The 8,720-nt window shown below is 43.9% G+C and overlaps 1 long non-coding RNA gene across 1 annotated transcript; it reads left to right on the top strand.

Annotated features, from left to right (window-relative positions):
• Positions 1 to 288: 288 nt before the first annotated feature.
• LOC135560171 (uncharacterized) lies at positions 289 to 8,439 on the top strand. The gene is made up of 3 exons (XR_010458735.1): positions 289 to 5,803; positions 7,614 to 7,747; positions 8,160 to 8,439. It is a non-coding gene; the product is annotated as an uncharacterized LOC135560171 (long non-coding RNA).
• Positions 8,440 to 8,720: the final 281 nt, after the last annotated feature.

The following is an 8,720-nucleotide window of genomic DNA, read 5'->3' as shown; positions in this document are numbered from 1 at the left end:
TGAAGTTTTTATTAGAATATTGATTATTGTTATCCATTTGATGATACTTTAGTTAGATGTTACCTTATTACCATGGCAATTAGTTTGATGCAATGGACACATTTGTGCTATAACGTGATTACAACTACACAGTAACTTTACTTGTAACTACTATGGAACATTCTAATATTCATTAGAATATGTCAGCACAATTGGTCTGCAAACCACATACATTGACAATGCAGTCCTATACACCAGTGCTCTCATCTGTAACCTTCCCTGTACAGTGGTCTCATGTTGAGGAGAGCTCTGTACCCCCCATTCACACACAGGTCATATCCCATATAACTTCCCGTGAAGAAGACTTACCATTATGGCCAATGAGTCTTACCTGGCTACCAAGATGGCTATCACACAGGGAAGACTGGTTGAGGTGGAGGAGGGAGAAGATTGACACCTTGGGTTGCTAACTGACCCCAATATCAGTCATAACAATGAAACCTGGACTGCTCCAGAGGTTGTAATTTGTTACGCTTTCGGTCTGTGATGGCCTTCGTTGGAAAATGCTGGCTACACGAGTTTGTAACAGAAGTTGATGGGCTGTTTGATGCAAACTATAGATGTTGGTGATATTTTGTTTGCATTAAAAGGATGGACCTTTGTGGACATGGAACACTCCCAGAAGACATACCGTTGTGGACATGGAACACCATCAGAAGACATACCGTTGTGGACATGGAACACTCTCAAAAGTCATACCTTTGTGGACATGGAACACTCTCAGACAACATAACTTTGTGGACATCGAGCACTCACAGACGAGATAAGTACAATGCTGATTAAATGATTCCTTAAGCATTGATGCGACATGGAATCTAATGGTGATTAGTAAATTAGATAAGGTACTGTAGTATATTTCATTGGGAGTCCACACAAGTGCAACTTTAAAACAGTCTGTTCTTTACTGATAACATATATATTTTTCTATATTCAAACAGCTGTGTCTCAGGCTTTGTCAGGACACTTTAATATTTGTCGTTGGTCTTTTTTGTATTACATGCAGGTCAATCTTTATCTCTTTCCTCAATGTCTGGAGTAAACTGTTCTCTTTCGAGTTCTTGACTCATCTCAGAATTAGTGGGCAGTGTAAAGACATGATTACCGTTGATGTAGCTGTTCCTCTCTCTCCCTCTGACTAAGGGCGATACAATTAGAGCGTCTGTGATAAATCTCAAAAAGGAATATGAGTAGAAAGTATGGAAACAACTCAATATAATACAGAACTTTTTTGTGTGTGTTCATCTGGGTCTTTTAAACTGTTCAAGTTCTAATTGACTTCAGTATTAAAGTGAAAGTACATTTGATTTGTCACGTGTCGAATACAACAGGTGTAGAAGATGTGTGTTAATATGTGTTAAGGAAGTATTTACTAAAATAAACTGAAGTAAAAAAAAAAAAAAAAAAGGAAGAATGAAAAATGACTATTAATTAAAAGGCAACAATAAAATATCAGCAGCGAGGCTATATACAGGGGGTACCGGTACAGAGTCAATGTGGCAGGGACACAGATTAGTCAAAGTAATTGAGGTAATATGTACATGCAGTTAAAGTGACTATGCATAAATAATAACAGAGAGTAGCAGCAGCGTATGGAAATAGTCCGGGTAGCCATTTGATTAGGTGGTCTGGAGTCTTATGGCTTGGGGTTAGAAGCTGTTAAGAAGCCTTTTGGACCTAGACTTGGTGCTCTGGTAGCGCTTGCCGTGTGGTAGCAGAGAGAACAGTCTATGGCTAAGGTGGCTGGAGTCTTTGGAAATTTTTAGGGCCTTCCTCTAACACCGCCTGGTATAGAGGTCCTGGATGGCAGGAAGCTTGGCCCCAGTGATGTACTGGGCCGTACACACTATCCTCTGTAGTGCCTTGCGGTCGGAGGATGAGCAGTTGCCATACCAGGCGGTGATGCAAACAGTCAGGATGCTCTTGATGGTGCAGCTGTAGAATTTTTGGAGGATCTGAGGACCCATAAAAACATATTTTCAGTCTCCTGAGGGGGAATAGGCATTGTCGTGCCCTCTTCACAACTGTCTTGTTGTGTTTGGACCATGATACTTTGTTGGTGTTGAACACCAAGGAACTTGAAGCTCTCAACCTGCTCCACTATAGGCCTGTCGGTGAGAATGGGCACATGCTCATCCTCCTTTTCCTATAGTCCACAATCATCTCCTTTGTCTTGATCACGTTGAGGGAGAGTTCTATATCCTGGCACCACACTGCCAGGTCTCTGACCTCCTCCTTGTAGGCTGTGTCATCGTTGTCGGTGATCAGGCCTACCGTTGTTGTGACGTCTGCACACTTAATGATGGAGTTGTGCTTAGTCATGCCTGGCCATGCAGTCATGGGTGAACAGGGAGTAGAGGAGAGGACTGAGGGGCCCGCATGTTAAGGATCAGCATGCCAGATGTGTTGTTACTTACCCTTACCACCTGGAAGTGGCCCGTCAGTAAGTCCAGGATCTATTTGCAGAGGGAGGTGTTTAGTCCCAGGGTCCTTAGCTTATTGATGAGCTTTGAGGTCACTATGGTGATGAATGCTGAGCTGTAGTCAATGAATAATATTATCATGCAGGTGTTCCTTCTGTACAGGTGGGAAAGGGCAGTGTGGAGTGCAATAGAGATTGCATCATTTGTTTATCTGTTGGAGCGGTATGCAAATTGGAGTGGGTCTAGGGTTTTTGGGATAATGGTGTTGAGGCGAGCCATGACCAGCCTTTCAAAACACTTTATGGCTACAGACGTGAGTGCTAAGGGTCGTCAGTCATTTAGGCAGGTTACCTTGGTGCTCTTGGGCACAGGGACTATGGTGGTCTCATTGAAACATGTTGATTACAGACTCAGACAGAGACAGCTTGCCAGTTGGTCAGCGCATGCTCGGAGTACACGTCCTGGTAATCCATCTGGCCATGCGACCTTGTGAATGTTGACCTGTTTAAAGGTCTTACTTACATCGGCTACGGAGAGCGTGATAACAAAGTCATCCAGAACAGCTGAAGCTCTCATGCATGCCTCAATGTTGCTTGCCTCGAAGCAAGCATAGAATTAATTTAGCTCGTCTGGTAGGCTCGTGTCATTGGGCAGCTCTCGGCTGTGCTTCCCTTTGTAGTCCAAAATAGTTTGCAAGCCCGGCCACATCCGACGAGCGTCAGAGCCTGTGTAGTACAATTCAATCTTAGTCCTGTATTGGCGCTTTGCCTATTTAATGGGTCATTAGACGGCATAGCAGGATTTTTTATAAGCGTCCGGGTTAGAGTCCCGCCCTTTGAAAGCGGCAGGTCTACTCTTTAGGTCAGTACGGATGTTGCCTGTAATCCACGGCTTCTGGTTGAGTTATGTACGTGCATTCACTTTGGGGATGACGTCATTGATGCACTTATTGATGAAGCCAGTGATTTATGTGGTGCAATCCTCAATGCCATCGGAAGAATCCCTGAACATTTTCCAGTCTGTGCTAGCAAAACAGTCCTGCAGCTTAGTATCTGCCTCTTCTCACCACTTCCGTATTGAGCGAGTCCCTGGTACTTCCGGCTTTAGTTTTCGCTTGTAAGCAGAAATCAGGAGGATAGAGTTATGGTCAGATTTTCCAAATGGAGGGCAAGGGAGAGCTTTGTACGTCTCTGTGTGTATTAAAGCTCCCGGCCACTAGGAGCGGCGCCTATGGATGAGCATTTTCTTGTTTGGTTATAGCCGTATACCGCTCGTTGAGTGCTTGTCTTAGTGCCAGCATCGGTTTGTGGTTGTAAATAGACCGGTACGAAAAATATACTAGAGCTGCTTGACTTATAAATATTTTGACAAGAGCTGTCATGCTAGACAACTGCAGGCCCGAATTGTTTTGTGCAGTTCAGCTTTTCATGTAAGACCCTCCCTGCAGTTGATTCAAAGCGATAATTTTTTTCTGAAGGTGTTTATAGTTTGAGATGTATTGGCTTGGTGTTTTTGGAAAGCTAGTGTTGGAAGTCTCAAGAGACATATGAAGATGAACCTTTTAAAAAACACAAGTCCCCTCGACTCGACTTGTTTTCCATTCTTAACATATTGCATCACGGCTCACATACCATGTTGGACCTGCGACAAGGCTTTGTGTGCGTAATGGATTGTGTAAAGTATATATTCATCAAAACGGTAACTTTGTGGGACCGTTGAGTTCAAGTATTGAGTACACATTGCAGTTACTGTGGTCACTTGGGGATATGTGGTTTTGGTTTCATTATGTAGTTAGAATTGTTTATGAGAGCAGACAATTCACCTAAACTGCTAGTGTAGATAAAATGACATTAGCACAGAAAGACAATGAACATTGATTGTACAAATAAATCCAGTTTATGTCCATGTATCTGTTGCCAGACTATCACAAAGCCTTTCAATATCTAACCTGTTTAAGTTCAACCTTAGCTCTCTTAACAGCACTTACAATAAAATGTTCTGAGTTTAATTATATCCTTTTCAGGTTTCTGGTGTTCTAATCAATTTGTTTTGGGAATGTCAAGAGGAGAACCCCAGGTTCTGACATAACTTTGTTTTTCCCAAATAATGTTCCTGTCAGCCCCCGGTAGTCTCCCACTCAGATGCACAATGTCAGACAGAGAACGTCAGTCATCAGCATTCGGTACAACAATCAAATCATGCTGCTCTTAGATAGTTGACATGTTGGAGATGTATTTATTCACACTTCCTTTGAAAAAAGTGAGCAAAAAACTTTTCACTTCAGATGTTTCAACTGAAACAAGTCACATTCCTTCACACAGTCAAATGAGCTCACATTCTCTAGCAAATGTAATATATAAAAACCAATGCATTTGGAGTCTATCACCTGCATACACTATTTGAAGCTTAGTCACCCAGCACCGCAATTACATTGCAGGTAACCCAACACACTACCTAAGCCTTGTTTGGATTATTTGTAATTCCTACCACTGGGGGAAATAATCTGTATTGCCAGACAGCGCCGCTAGAATAAAGTGTCAGTCTATCTAAGGTTTATTTGTGACTTCTCCAGTCTCTAACTCACTTGCACAACAGTGCGTGTGGGGATTTGATTGGCCGTTTGTCTGCATTAGGTTTGTTGCCTGTTACAGATAGCAGGATGCATCTCATTAGTCAAGTGTGGGAATGATGGTTCAGAGCCCAATAGATTACAATACAATAGACTATAACTAGTCTATTGCTGCTTGCTGCTGGTGATCCTCTGATCCACCTCTACGCAGATGACACCATTCTGTATAATTCTGGCCCTTCTTTGGACACTGTGTTAACAAATTTCCAGACGAGCTCCAATGCCATACAACACTCCTTCCGTGGCCTCCAACTGCTCTTAAATGCAAGTACAACTAAATGCATGCTCTTCAACCGATCGCTGCCCACACCTGCCCGCCTGACTAGCATCACTACTCTGGACGGTTCTGACTTAGAATATGTGGACAACTACAAATACCTAGGTGTTAGACTGTAAACTCTCCTTCCAGACTCATATTAAGCATCTCCAATCCAAAATGGAATCTTGAATCGGCTTCCTATTTCGCAACAAAGCATCCTCCACTCATGCTGCCGAACATACCCTCGTAAAACTGACTACCCTACCGATCCTTGACTTTGGCGATGTCATTTACAAAATAGCCTCAAACGATGTAGTCTATCACAGTGCATCTGTTTTGTCACCAGAGCCCCATACACTACCCAGCACAGCGATGTGTATGCTCTCGTTGGATGGCCCTCGCTTCATATTCATCCCCAAACCCACTGGCTCCAGGTCATCTATACGTCTTTGCAAGGTAAAGCCCCACCTTATCTCAGCTCACTGGTCACTATAGCAGCACCCACCCATAGCACACGCTCCAGCAGGTATATTTCACTGGTCACCCCCAAAGCCAACTCCTCCTTTGGCAGCCTTTCCTTCCAGTTCTCTGTTGCCAATGACTGGAGACGTATATCTCCCTCACTAACTTTAAGCATCAGCTGGCAGAGCAGCTTACCAATCATTGCACCTGTACATAGCCCATCTGTATATAGCCCACCCAACTACCTCATCCCCATATCTTTGTTTTTTTCCCCCTTTGCACCCCAGTATCTCTACTTGCACATTCATCTTCTGCACATCTATCACTCCAGTGTTCAATTGTTAAATTGTCAATATTTTGCCACTATAGCCTATTTATTTTCTTACCTCCCTAATCTTACTTCATTTGCACACACTGTACATATACTTTCCTATTGTGTTATTGACTGTACGTTTGTTTATCCCATGTGTAACTGTGTTGTTTGTGTCGCACTACTTTGCTCTATCTTGGCAAGGTCACAATTGTAAATGAGATCATGTTCTCAACTGGCCTACCTGGTTAAATAAAGGTGAAATAAAATAACATGGTGTAGTGGAGAGGTGTCTTCCTGGTGAGGATACAGCTGGAGAAGGTGCTGTGGTGGGGTGACTTTCTGGTGAGGATAAAGCTGGAGAAGGTGTTGTGGTGGGGGTCTTCCTGGTGAGGATACAGCTGGAGAAGGTGTTGTGGAGGGGGGTCTTCCAGGTGAGGATAAAGCTGGAGAAGGTGTTGTGAAGGGGGTCTTCCTGTTGAGGATAAAGCTAGAGAATGTGTTGTTCTGGAGGATCTATATGTGTAAATTGTTAAGCAGAGCGACACATGGGAACTCAAGAGCAGGCTCAGATGAGGAAACAGGGATGAATGAACCAAATATGTATTGTTACACAGGGAGATATGGAGTGCAGATCCGGGGAAGCTCGGATGAGTTGCAGAAAAAACAGATGTGGAGACTGAGGTTGGAGTTAGCTGAGTAGAACAGGGTAAACAGGTCCTGAGGGGAATCCAAGGTAGTGGTGGTGAGTAAAATCCAGAGCAAGGTAGTTGGGTTGTGAGATGTGGAACGGGAGACAGGAGCCAGAGACAGAGCGGTAAACTGCAATGAGAGTATAAACGGTGTCAGGCAGGGAAACAGGCACAGCAGAGTAACAGGATCTTGAATAATCATAAATGGCTAGAATCATGAACTGACGGAGCATCCACCCTAAGGACGCAAATGTATGGCGTTAATTATTTTCTACACAGAATATCACCGCTAAACGTTAGCCCAAATGCAATGGGGAACATCCGTCACAATAAAGTATGCAGAGCGAGAACAGAAATAGAAAAAATACATTATTCAGGATTTGAGGTTTTTCTGTCTTCATTTGCATTAAACTGACTTTATATAAATTCATTAGCATTTCCAATTATGTGGTAATAGTAATGTGGGATATTGCCTTTCTGTGGATGGGTTTCAGCTCTTGTCGTTGGAGTCTCCTTCAGATAAGATGGTTTAAATCAATCCTTGTCTAATAGGAGTTGGTGAATGTATAAATCCCAGAGTGATTTCACTTACAGGATCGTCTCTTGTCATTGTAATCCGCGGCTGACGCCTTTCTGCTGCTCAATACTGATTCTTCATTCTAAAACCTTCCGTTTCTGACATCCAAGATGGCGTAGCAGTCGGACGTGTGTTTTGTCTTGTCCTGTCTGGTGTAAATATAGTTTTCCTCGTTTTTTTCTGTATATATTTCGTACATATTTTAATCTCACTTTCCAACTACAGGCTGAATATACTCTCCTGCAACCCGCAGAGCCCGGCCCGCCACAGGAGTCGCTAGTGCGTGATGAGACAAGGATATCCCTACCGGCCAAACCCTCCCTAACCCGGACGATGTGTAGAGGACTGCTAATTCCTATGTAGGTGACATTACATTACTGCTAATTCCTATGTAAGTGACATTACACTACTATAGCTGAGACACATAGTAAAACAGGTTGGGCCCCATACAGGATATCTCTCACACACACACACTCACTGTAATCATCCAGAACACTGTCACAACAGGATACTCCTAGCCACAGGTGCTAGCCGGCAGTTCGGCCACAACTCCCCTGAAGATAGGGACGCATACGCTCTTACACACTGACCCCAGAAGACAGGGACGACGCACATACAGTACACACATAGCTGCCGAGGACACCCAGATAAGACACCCACAGATTGGCAGAAAGCCTAGACTTAGAGACAAACTAACACACACACATAATCTCCCTCCCAGCCGAACATTGTGTGACTGAAGATAGCGCACACACCAGATCTCCTTTTCAGCTGAACAGGGTGTGACGACCAAGAACAGGCATGGCAGGATTCTACGATGATGGACAGACAACAGAGCCAATGCCGGATGACTACACCCCAGCCTGATCCAATCCGAAGATCCGATCTCCTAGATATCAACCTACTTTCTGTTGTGTATATGAAGCTTGTACTTACTGTTAGCAAGGTGTCTTTTTTGCTAGTCTCTGATGAGCTAACAGAGGGGCCCGTATATACGCTGTACCAGATATCTCCACTTTGAAATAAACCTGTCGCTTGTCGTACAATCTACCACCTTGTCTGCATCGATCCTTGACCGACTCACCCTTTATCATATCCCATTATTAACAGATGCAGGGCCAATTGTGCGACGCCCCATGGACCTCCTGGTCGCGGCCTGCTGCGACAGAGCCTGGGCTCAAACCCAGAGTCTCTAGTGGCACAGCTAGCACTGCGATGCAGTGCCTTAGACCACTGTGCCACCCGGGAGGCCCAACAAGCTTATTTTAAAGCTGTTCTAAAACTTCCCATAAGGTGAAACAGTGCCACTGTTCACCCAGCACATTTGTTATT

This window comes from Oncorhynchus nerka, linkage group LG15 (assembly GCF_034236695.1).
Source record: "Oncorhynchus nerka isolate Pitt River linkage group LG15, Oner_Uvic_2.0, whole genome shotgun sequence".
Taxonomy (NCBI): domain Eukaryota; kingdom Metazoa; phylum Chordata; class Actinopteri; order Salmoniformes; family Salmonidae; genus Oncorhynchus; species Oncorhynchus nerka.
The sequence above is the reverse complement of the archived record's forward strand: the minus strand, read 5'-3'. Positions and strand labels throughout refer to the sequence as shown.